Source organism: Jaculus jaculus, chromosome 8 (assembly GCF_020740685.1).
Source record: "Jaculus jaculus isolate mJacJac1 chromosome 8, mJacJac1.mat.Y.cur, whole genome shotgun sequence".
In the NCBI taxonomy this organism is placed as follows: Eukaryota; Metazoa; Chordata; class Mammalia; order Rodentia; family Dipodidae; genus Jaculus; species Jaculus jaculus.
Window position 1 is genome coordinate 18,055,862 of NC_059109.1, and position 12,142 is coordinate 18,068,003.

At 44.9% G+C, this 12,142-nt stretch overlaps 1 protein-coding gene across 2 annotated transcripts in view; it reads left to right on the plus strand.

The window, feature by feature from the left end:
* Positions 1 to 9,078: 9,078 nt before the first annotated feature.
* The window catches only part of Adgrf1 (adhesion G protein-coupled receptor F1), a 61,970-nt gene continuing 58,906 nt past the window's right edge, over positions 9,079 to 12,142 (plus strand). For both annotated transcript variants that reach the window (XM_045157302.1, XM_012947613.2), the window contains exon 1: positions 9,079 to 9,206. The gene's annotated coding sequence lies outside the window, so the exon portion shown is untranslated. The remainder of the gene's footprint in view (positions 9,207 to 12,142) is intronic.

A 12,142-nucleotide genomic window follows, 5' to 3' on the forward strand; every position in this document is an offset into this window, starting at 1 on the left:
AAGAGAGCGTTTCATAGCCCTTTCTTCTCTCCTTTCCTTTCCTTTCCTTTCCTTTCCTTTCCTTTCCTTTCCTTTCCTTTCCTTTCCTTTCCTTTCCTTTCCTTTCCTTTCCTTTCCTTTCCTTTCCTTTCCTTTCCTTTCCTTTCCTTTCCTTTCCTTTCCTTTCCTTTCCTTTCCTTTCCTTTCCTTTCCTTTCCTTTCCTTTCCTTTCCTTTCCTTTCCTTTCCTTTCCTTTCCTTTCCTTTCCTTTCCTTTCCTTTCCTTCTTTCTTTCTTTCTTTCTTTCTTTCTTTCTTTCTTTCTTTCTCTCTCTCTTTCTTTCTTTCTTTCTTTCTTTCTTTTTCTCTTTCTTTCTATCTTTCTTCCTGCCTCCCTGTCTTTCATTCCATTCCCTTCTCTTCTCCTTCCTTCCTTCTTTCTTTCTTCCTTCCTTCTTCCCTTCCTTCCTTCTTCCTTCCTTCCCTTCTTTCCTTTCTTCCTTCCTTCCTCCTTCTTTCTTTCCTTCCTTAATTAATTAGTTAGTTAACTACTTATTTACAGACAGGATCTCATGTAGCCCAGGGTAATATTGGAATATATAGCCAAGGATGACCTCGAACTCCTGACCCTTCTGCCTTCAGGGAATCCAACTGTTGGGATACCCCGTCCTACCTGGCACTGTTCCTCTGTCAGCTCAAACAGATGAAGCTAGTTAGCATGCTCAATGCTCTTCCCTGGCTCAGGCCGTTCCTTTCATTCATTCTCTGTATTTCTGCATGCTAAGCCTCTGTGATCCCAGATAACCAGGGATAGAAATGTCAAGTACATTACATGGACAAAACCACATTTTTCCCCCTCTTGCTTTGTGTGCTCCGGTGAGCATCTTATCAGTGCCTCACGGGTTAGGGATGATATTTTGTAGCAGGTAACTTCTTCAGCTCTGCTGCATAGCTCAGCCCTGCCTTGGGCTCATAATGTAATAATAGCACATCCCAACGTGGCCACGATGCTGAGCCAGGCCGTTACCTTGTTTTCCATCCTTCCCAGGCACACGGGGTATGCCCTACAACCTAACCAGGAAGCGCTGAAGGACTCAACATTGCTTCATAGGAGGAAACTAAAAGGAGTAAGTAAGTAGCTTACTAGTGAGTCACCAGTCTCAAAATGTGTCTTGTTTCTGAAACACCCAAAGTATCAGACATACCATGGCTTGCTTGTATTGAGTAAGGAATTTAGGAACCAGGAAATACATGTATTTGTTTAGATGCAGAATTTTCTCCCATACCAAATACATTCAGGCTATCACTGAAGTCTGCCGGTTGTTCATTCCCTAGGATTCGCTGAAATGTCTTTGGACTAATAGGAAATGACAGGGCTCACATTTGTTCTGAGAGCCACACACATGTCCCTAGGCAGTTGTCAACATCAGCAGCACAGTGAAGAGAAGGTGAGACAATGTCTATCTGAGCATCTGTGCCTTTGCTGACTCATGTTCCACACCAACAAACCACTTAGTTTGTCCCCCCGCCCTGCTTTTTGTTGAGGTAACGTCTCACTCTAGCCCAGGCTGACCTGGAATTCACTCTAGTCTCAGGCGGGCCTTGAACTCACAGTGAGCCTCCTACCTCTACCTCCCTGGGATCAAAGCTGTGTGTGCCACCACGCCCGGCTTGTTTGTCCTCTTCTTCTTTCGTCCGCACGCTGCCCACTGTCCCAGCTGCTGTCCTTCCCAAATAATTGGTAGATTATTACTCTCATCTTACTTACTTGTTTTGCTTTTTTCTTTTGTAATCCTTTATGTTTTTAATATTTATTTATTTATTTATTTAAGAGAGAGAAAGAGAGAGAAACAGGCAGATAGAGATAGAATGGGCACGCTAGGGCCTTCGGCCACTGCAAACAAATTTCAGATGCGTGTGCCACCTTGTACATCTGCCTTATGTGGGTCCTGAGGAATTGAATCTGGGTTCTTGGCTTTTCAGGCAAATACCTTACCTGCTAAGCCATCTCTCCAGGCCCCTGTTTTTATTTTTGAGGTAGAGTCTTACTCTAGTCCAGGCTGACTGGAAAATCACTCTGTAGTCCCAGGCTGGTTTTGAACTCACAGGGATTCTCTTTTTTTTTTTTTTTTTTAAACAGAGCCTTGCTGGATAGCCCTGGCTGGCTTGGAGTTCCCTAGGTAGCCTGCATTGAAATTGCAAGTATCCCCCTGCCTCAGCCTCCCAAGTGGTAGAATGACAGGCATGTGTCACCAGAACTTACTGGCCCCATTTTATAAATATCTTCCCATAAAGATGTGTTATTTCTGCAGGCCACACATTGTGTGTGGGGGGGGGAGGGTGCTCCTGTGTGTGCAGTTGTACATACATGTGTACCCATGCATGTTGGAGACCAGAAGATAGCCTCAGATGTCATTCCTGAGGAATACCTTCCACCTTATTTATTTATTTTCTTCCTTAATATTTTTGATTGACAACTTCCATAAAAACCATGATAATTCCCTCTCTCCTCATTTTCCCCTTCACAATTCCACTGTCCATCATATCCTCCCCCCTCTCAATCAGTCTCTCTTTTATTTTTATGGCATCATCTTTTCCTCCTATTATGAGGGTCTTGTGTAGGTAGTGTCAGGCCCTGTGAGGTTATGGATATTCTGGCCATTTTGTGTCTGGAAGATTGCATTGTAAGGAGTCCTACCCTTCCTTTGGATCTTACATTCTTCCCATCACCTCTTCTTCAATGGACCCCGAGCCTTGGAAGGTATGATAGAGATGTTTCAGTGCTGAGCACACCTCTGTCACTTCTCAGCACTGTGGCACCTTTTGAGTCATCTCAGAGATCACTGCCATCTGAAAAGAGAAGCTTCTCTAACCAAAAGTGAGAGCAGCATTAATATATGGGTATGAACATTAAGAAAAGTGCTTACCAGGCAGCTCGGTGAGCACAGTATATGCATTTAGCCAGACACCAGCACACATTACACCCCTAGGGCTTATGACCTCCCCCATCATAGGTTTTTAGTATCAGGCATGCATTCCCTCCCATGGAACAGGCCTCCAGTCCAGTTAGAGATGGGTTGGTTTCCCCCATAACAGACATGCCACTATTGCTCCCGTTGGCTCATTTGTCCTGGCTGGTTAAACTTAATACTAGCAGTGTTCACTGTTGCTTATCTCCACTGATGACTTCTCTCTCCCATAGGGCTGCATGCAGCATAGCTTCTTCCAGCAGGATTTCTCAGTGATCTTGCAGTCCAAGCATGTGGAGTCTTCAGCAGTAGGTTCTTACCATCTATTCATCAGGAGAGACCAAGAGCCTTGGCAATGACCTGTAATGTTTTGGGGGTATCAGGGACCTCTCTGGCTAACAATCATTGGAAGGTATCCCATCCCTGGCAATGAAATTTTTTCTAGTAACAATCTATGACTTGGTGCCACCTTAAAAAAATATTGGGCTGGAGAGATGGCTTAGTGGTTAAGTGCTTGCCTGTGCAGCCTAAGGACCCTGGTTTGAGGCTCGATTCCCCAGGACCCACTTTAGCCAGATGCACAAGGGACTGCACACTTCTGGAGCTCGTTTGCAGTGGCTGGAGGCCCTGGCGTGCCCATTCTCTCTCTCTCTCTTTCTCTCTCCCCCTTTCTCTGTCTGTCATTCTCAAATAAATAAATAAGAATAAACAAGAAATTAAAAAAAATTATTAAGCTGGGTGAGAGTTAATTTCAGGTCAGCCTGGGTCAGAATGAGACCCTACCTTGAAAAACCAAAAAAAAAAAAAAAATATATATATATATATATATATATATATATATATTGACAACTTTAATAATTATAGACAATGCACCATGATCATAATCCCCTCTTACCACTCCCCTTTTCCTCCACCCAAGTCCCCCCTCCACTGAATCTTTTCTTCTTTCCAACTAAACTCCTCTATTTTGATGTAATCATTTATTTCCCTCCTATTATACAGATCTTGCAGTAGGTAGGGTCAGGCACTGTGAGGCTCTTACATTCTTTCTGCCACCTCTTCCAATGATTCCTTAGCCTTAGAGGGTGTAATAGAGACAGTTCAGTGCTGAACACTCCACTATTAACCTTGTCTTAGCACTTTGGTGAATGTTAAGTCTTCCCAGTAGTTACCACCATCTGAAAAGAGAAGCTTCTCTAAACCGAAGTGAGTGCTGCATTAATGCATGGGCATAAACATGTGTTTAGAAGGCAGTTTGGTGGGTTTAATATGTGCATTTAGCCAGACAACAGTAGTAGCTCCCCCACCCCCTCGAGGCTTTTTCAGTACCAGAAATGGATTCCCTCTGGTGGAGTGAGCCTCAAATCCAGTTTATCAAAGAACAATTAGTTCCCCCTTGAACAGACATGCCACCATTGAACCACTTGGTGCACTTGGCCTGGCAGGCTAGACATAAAGCTTGCAGGGTCCACTGCTGGTCAAGACCGGTGATGTCTTTTCTCCTCCCAAAGGCCGAGTACTAGGTAGTCCATTCCAGCATCCCGACAGCTCATCTACAGGGAGGAGGCTACAGCTCAGCTCCAGCCTGATTTCTCAGTGACCTGCAGCCTTGCATGTGGACTCTCCAGCAATAGTGTCTTACCATCTAGTTCTGATAAGCAAACCAAAGAGCCTTGGCAATAGGCTGTAATGTTTTGGGCACAACATTATCCACCCTTACTTCTGCCTAAACTCTTTTGTGACATATACATTATTAGCCAATGAAGGAGTAGGTTTCCATAGAGCCTGTTCATAACACCTTAAATTTTGATTAACCCTTCTCCCACCCTTCCTTTACCCAATCCCTTCCCCCGACCTCACTTAAGCCATTGCATCCGCTTACATATATAAAATATCCTCCCCTTAAGTTCCCCCTCTCCTCCCTCCCTTATAGCCCCTTTTTAGATTACTGACTTCTGCTGCTGACTTTTTTATTTTTATATAGACCAGGGGCATCTAACCTCTTTTTTAAAAAAGAATATATTTTATTTATTTATTTATTTGAGAGAGAAAGAGAGACAGAGGGAGGGAGAGGGGAAGAATGGGCGCGGCAGGGCTTCCAGCTCCTGCAAAGGAACTCCAGATGCATGCACCACCCTGTGCATCTGGCTTACATGGGTCCTGGAGAATCGCACAGGGACCTTTTGGCTTTGCAGGCAAGAGTCTTAACCCCTAAGCCATCTCTCCAGCCCTGCTGCTGACTTTTTTTTTTTAAAGAAAACATTTTGTTTTTATTAATTATTTGAGAGAGAGAAAGAGGCAGGGGGTGGGGAAGGAAGGGAGAGAATGAGTGCCCCAGGGCCTTTAGCTGCTGAAAATAAACTCTAGACACATGCACCACCTTGTGCATTTGGCTCGCCTGGGTACTGGGTAATCAAACCCTGAGTTCTTAGGCTTTGCAGCCAAGTGCCTTAACCATGAAGCCACCTTCCCAGACCTGTTTGTTGATTTTAATCTGGTTTTGGTATTAGGTTAATGCTGGCTTCATAAAAGGAGTTTGGTAGTATTCCTTCCTTTTCTATTTTATGGAAAAATTTGAGAAGCAATGGTGTTGGCTCTTTCATGAGGGTTTGATAGAACTCACCAGTGAATCTGTCTGGACCTGGACACTTTTTAGTTGGGAGATTTTTTTAAATATAATTTATATATTTTAATATAATTTATATAATTTATAATAAATAAATAAATAAATAAATAAATAATATTTATTTGAGAGAGAGACAGAGAGAGGCAGAGAATCAGCGTGCCAGGGCCTCCAGCCACTGCAAAAGGACTCCAGATGCATGTGCCCCCCTGTGCATCTGGCTTACGTGAGTCCTGGAGATTCAAACTAGCTCTAGTTGGGAGATTTTTCTTTTAAATTTATCCATTTACTTATTTATATACTTGAGAGAGAGAAGAGAGACAGAATGGGTATGCCAGAGCTTCCAGCCACTGCAAATGAACTCCAGATGCATGCATCACCTTGTGTATCTGTCTTATGTGGATCCTGAGGAATCAAACTGAGGTCTTTTGGCTTTGCAGGCAAGCGCCTTAACTGCTAAGCCATCTCTCCAGCCCCCTGGCCTTTTATTTTTAATCTGATGATACTGTATTATCTTTTCATCTAACCATGTCAGAGTTATTTGTGGAATAGGGCTGGAGAGATGGCTTAGCAGTTAAGCGCTTGCCTGTGAAGCCTAAGGACCTCGGTTCGAGGCTCAATTCCCCAGGACCCACATTAGCCAGATGCACAAGGGGGCACTCACATCTGGAGTTTGCAGTGGCTGGAGGCCCTGGTGCGCCCATTCTCTCTCTCTTTATCTGCCTTTCTCTCTGTGTCTGTTACTCTCAAATAAATGAGTAATGAACAAAAAAATTTAAAGAAGCAAAATAAAATTAGTAAATTAATTAAATTTAGAGACAGCTTTCTTCTTTATTTATTTACTTTTGGTTTTTCAAGGTAGGGTCTCACTCTAGCTCAGACTGACCTGGAATTCACTCTGTAGTCTCAGGATGACCTTGAACTCAGCAATCCTCCTATCTCTGCCTCCTGAGTGCTGTGAAAAGGCATGTGCCACCATGCCCAACTTTGGTTTTTATTTTTATTGATACACACACACACGCGCACACACTCGCATGCACACACACACACACACACACACACACACATGCACTTTTTTTGAGGCAAACCCAACAGACTGGCTTTTGTGTGTGTGTGAGAGAGAGCAAGAGTGAGAGCAAGAGAGAGAATTGGTGTGCCACGGCCTCCAGCCACTGAACTTGAACTCCAGACATGGGCACATGCACAACCTTACTCACCTGTCTCATCTTATGCGTCTGGCTTATGTGGGACCTGGAGAGTCGATCATGGGAATGTCCTAAGTCTTTGTAGGCAAGTGCCTTAACCACAAAACCATCTCTCCAGCCATTTATTGATGTTTTTAGAAACTGTATATTTATTTTATGAAGGCTGTAGTCTTATGTTCCCTTTCTCTCCAGTTCCATGAAATTCTATATTTATTTTACGAAGGCTGTACTCTAATATTCCCTCCCCACCCCCTAATTCCACTTTTCCTGAGGGTTCTCCTCAGTGGGCTTGCTGGTGTCCACTGGTGGGTAATTAAGGTCTCAGTCAGTCTCTGTGTTTTTTTTTTTTTGACGTAGGTTCTCGCTCTAGCTTAGGCTGATCTGGAATTCACTACGTAGTCTCAGGGTAGCCTCGAACTCACAGTGATCCTCCTACCTCTGCCTCCCAAGTGCTGGGATTAAAGGTGTGTGCCACCATGCCTGGCTTGTGGGGGAGTATTTTTAAATTATTTATTTGTAAGCAGAGAAGACACAGAGAGAGATTAAGGCAGAGATATTGAGAGAGAGAGAGAGAGAAAGTAAGGGTAGAGAATGGGTGAACCAGGGCCTTTAGCCACTGCAAACTCCAGATGCATGTGTTACTTTGTTCATCTGGCTTTAAAAAAAAATATTTTATTTATTTGAGATAGAAAAGGGGCTGGGAGATGGGGGTGGGGGGAGAAAATGGTCACACCAGGGCTTCCAGACACTGCAAATGAACTCCAGATGAATGCGTCATCCCCTTGTGCATCTGGTTTTACGTGGGTCCTGGGGGAATCGAACCTGGGTCCTTAGGCTTCACAGGCAAGCGCTTTCATTGCTAAGCCATCCCTCCAGCCCACGTGGGATTTTTGATAACAGTGTCTCCACACAGAATGCTGCCTAGCTAATTTGGGCACAGACGTCAGCGCCTGTAGTCACCTTGATCAAAAGCAGTTTACGAGGTGGTGAGCTCACAGACACATCATGAAACCGGACCCTTCACAGTCTCCAAAGAGGGAATGCGCCTGTGTGATCGAAGTCAAAGAGTATACCTTCGGGTTTTGTACATGTGCCTTCGGCATACGCCTGTCGTCCCGTCTTCTCAGGGCCTGTCCTCCTGTTCCGCCAGGCGCTCTGCTGCCCTTTCAGCCAGGGAAGCAGCGCGTGGGCTCCTCACCCTGGAGTTGGAGTCTGCTGGAAAAGAAGGGGTTGTTACCTCCCTCTCCACCTGGACCCCGCTCCCTCCTTTTATTGGAAGTACCCAGGAGGAGCTGCACTCCTTTAGCATCGCGGGATGGGACCTGGGGTGTCCAGAGGCCGACAGAGTGGCATTTGATAAGATCCTATGCAGTGTGCCATGGCCCCAGGAGGATTTTTTAATTATTATTGTTATTTTTCTTTTTGTTTTTGTTTTTACTAATTAGTTTTGTACTCAGTGAATAGAATCAAGTTGGTACCATTGTTAGGCTCATCCATGTTCTACCCCCTCCCCCTTGGCTCCTCCTTGTTGAGGTATATGGGTCATGAATACTGGAGTTAGCCCACAGTTATGGGTAGGAGAAATGTCTCTGCATATCATGTCCCAACATGTGACTCTGACATTCTTTCCGCCCCCTCTTCCACAAAATTTCCCTGAGCCATGTTGGGTTCAGTTTGGGTCTGCTTCAGTGATGAGGTGTTGGGGGCCTCTGAGGCTCTGGCTCTCTCATTTGGTAGGAGTTGATTGTTCTCTGTGTTGATCTCCTTCACTCTTGTGCTGGTACCTGGTTCACCAAGAAAATAGAACCCTTTCTTGTTTCGCCAATTGTTCTTAGTTTCAGCCGGGGCCCTTTTGAGGTATGATGGGGTGGCTCTCTCCTTAGGATCTGAGTCTATCTGTAAAAGACAAACAGATTCTCCAATGGAGAGTAAAGTTAGCACCAGAAAAACGGGATAACCCTTACTTTTTTATAGAGAATTTAATAGGTGTAGGCCCGCTTGTAGCCCACGATTGGTGGTAGCTTGATAATGGAGAGCGGGCTTATGTTTGGATATGGTTCTGACTTTGTTTCCCAGATCCACCTCTTTCTCCTTGGTGATTTCAGGCACTTGGCTCTGATGGCTGGCAGAATCATAAAGCCTTGGTTTGAGCTGCTTCCTCTTGCCAGCACTGATGATGATCAACTCAGAGAGGGAGGGGGAGGTAGTGGGCAAGCCTGCTCCTTTCCTTCTTGAAGGGGGAGGTGCCTGGCTCCTGTGCCTGCACAGGCTGGTCACCTGGCTGGTGAGGCATCAGAGGACCTGGACCAGACAGCCCAGCCCAGCCCAGCTCGAGGCAGTCCAATAGGTGCTCAGGCCTCCCAACAGCACACAGGCAGGTGAGCTGCAGACAGCTGGAGGAAGCTGGCTCTCTGAGAAGACAGGAATCCCAGGTAAGTCGACAGCTATGGTTTGATTCTTTGGGGTGCCTGGTGCCTGCTGTCTGTCGGCCTGGGCTCCCCCTCCCCCCGTATGGGGAAACTCTGATTTCAACATTTCACTTCCTTATTGATTAAGGAAGAGAGGTGGAAAAGCAATGAGCTGAAACAACAGGGTTCTGCTTTGTGCTGTGTAACTTTGACGTGATTTCTCTGGGCCTTAGACTCGAAGCTTTCTGGCTGAAAGCTAATCACCATTTTTATTTCAGGACAGCAAGCCCACTGCGGGCGTGTCTGGGCGGTTCGACCCCCAGGATTAAGAGTGTCACTCAGGAAGCCCGTTTGAAATACCCCTTGCCTGCCCACCACTCTTTAGCACTGGGTTAGAGCTTGATGTCAAAGTCAAATGATACTTCAGAAGATGGAGGTGTTTCATTAACATTGGCACGTTTTGATGTTTGTTTGCTTTGTTTTTGAGATAGGGTTTTATGTAGCCTAGGCTAGTCTCAAAACTCACTAGGATAGCCTAGGGCTGGCCTTGAACGTCTGATTCTCCGGCCTGGGGTAACAGGTCTACCATCACTTCCACAGGCTCAGAGGACCAAGTTTATTTCCACATTAATTGGAACTCATTGAAGCTCTGTAGCCAGTGTAAGCCCAGAGTTACTTTCCAGTTTAACTCCTTCATTGACCACCAGACCACCAGAATAAAACCCAAAATTTGACCTTCATAACCATTTTCCCTTGTTCTTTTCCCCAAATAAATAGAAAATGACACACTAAACTTTCTAACTCACAGGGCTCAAAAATTCATGATTTTTCTTTTCTATTTTATTCTCTCTTATAAACAACTCACGTATTGCCAGGCGTGGCCGAGTTCTCCTATAAACAAGGCACCTGGGTGATAGAAGCAAGAGGATCAGGAGTTCAAGGTTATCTTCCACCAGGGCTACATGAGAACCTACCTCAGCAGCAGCTGAAAAAGCAACAACATAAATCACTTTTGTGAGCTTAATGTTGTGTGCCATCCACTAACGTCAGGGCCTAAATGATGGGAAGGAACTGAGGGAGGTAGAAAAAGAAGGCCAGGGTGAGAGAGGTGTAAAGTGGCTTTTCTGTGGCGATTTCCACTCATCTAAACTTGATAATGACACAGGCTAGAGATTCCAGAGGGGCCCATAGCAAATATAGATGAAAGTCATTCTACAATTTGTTATAATATTAGCACAGCGTTCCTTTGCTGTGTTTTTATTTTTTCTTTTTTTTTATTTCACTATCAAAACTCCATGCCAGGAATGGTAGCACACACCTTTAATCCCAGCCCTCCAGCACTCAGGAGGCAGAAGTAGGATTGTCGTGAGTTCAAGGCCACCCTGAGAGGTCAGCCTGGGCTAGAGTGAGACCCTGTCTCAAAACAAACAACCAAATAAAAAAGAAACAACACTAACAACCCCACCATAACCAAAATTAAAAACAATCTTATAATAATGGCCAGAAAAATAATATAACCTTGGGCAAATGGTATAGCTTGTCTTGCTGTGGTGACATACTTTGTAAAATGTTAGCAATAGGGTTAAGATTGAACATGTGAATACATGTGCGTGTTTGGTCTTGTAAGCTTGACTTACATTCACATTAGGCATGATGACAGCTGCTGCAAAGTGTTTTTTGTTTGTTTGTTTGTTTGTTTGTTTTGTTTTGTTTTCTGAGGTACAGTCTTACTCAAGCTCGGACTGACTGTGTACTCTTGGGCTGTTTTTGAGCTCACAGAAATCCTTCTACCTCTGCCGAGATTAAAGGCGTGTGCCACCATACCTGGCCGATTTTGCTTGTTTGTTTGTTTTGTTTTGTTTTCTGAGGTAAGATCTCATTTAGCCTAGGCTGACTTGAAATTCACTCTGTAGTCTCAGGGTGGCCTCAAACTCACAGTGATCCTCCTACCTCTGCCTCCTGAGTGCTGAGATTAAAGGCGTGCACCACCACACCCGGCAATCTGGCCAAATTTTTTATAAAGATATTTTTACTTATTTATATATTTGCAAGCAAAAACAGAGAGATGAGAGAGAGAAAGAAAACGGGCGTGCCAGGGTCTCCTGCCACCACAAACGAACTCCAGACTCGTGCGCCACTTTGTGCATCTGGCTTTATGTGAGTACTAGGGAATTGAACCTGGGTTGTTAGGTTTTGCAGGCAAGTGCCTTAACCATTGAGCCATTTCTCCAGCATTGATGGGAACTTTTATTTATTTATTTATTTATTGGTTTTACAAAGTAGGATCTCACTCTGGTCCAGGCTGACCTGGAATTAACTAAGTAGTCTCAGGGTGGCCTTGAACTCACGGCAATCCTCCTACCTCTGCCTCCCGAGTGCTGGGATTAAAGGCGTGCGCCACTAAGCCCGGTGGGGACTTTTTTTTTAAGGTAGAGGTAAGGTGCTAGCCCAGGCTGAACTGGAATTCACTCTGTAGTCTCAGAGTGGCCTCGAACTCACAGCAATCCTCCTATGTCTGCCTCCTGAGTGCCAAGACTAAAGCCCAGCGCTGATGGGAAATTTTATTGAAACCTCCATATATCTTCTTCCAAACAGCAGTACATTGCCTAACTCCAGGGCAGTGTCTTCCTCTTGCTGGTGAGGGGAGTACTGTTCTTTCTTCTCTGTCATCTTTCACCCCACAATTCTACCCTCCTAGACAGGATAATTACACATCCATTCACACCATGGCATAAGTAAATGGCTTTATTCATTTCTTTAATTTAAAGACAGGATCTCTCAAGATAGCCTTGGCTGGCCTTGAACTCAAGTTCCCCCTGCCTCTGCCTCCTGAGTGCTGAGATTAGTCACATGTCCCTGTGTCTGGCAAGCAGTGACTTTTAGCATCTAGGTGGAGAGGCGGTGGAAGCACTGTGAGTGAAAGGACACCGGGTATCTCAGGGCACAGCAGAGGAGGTATG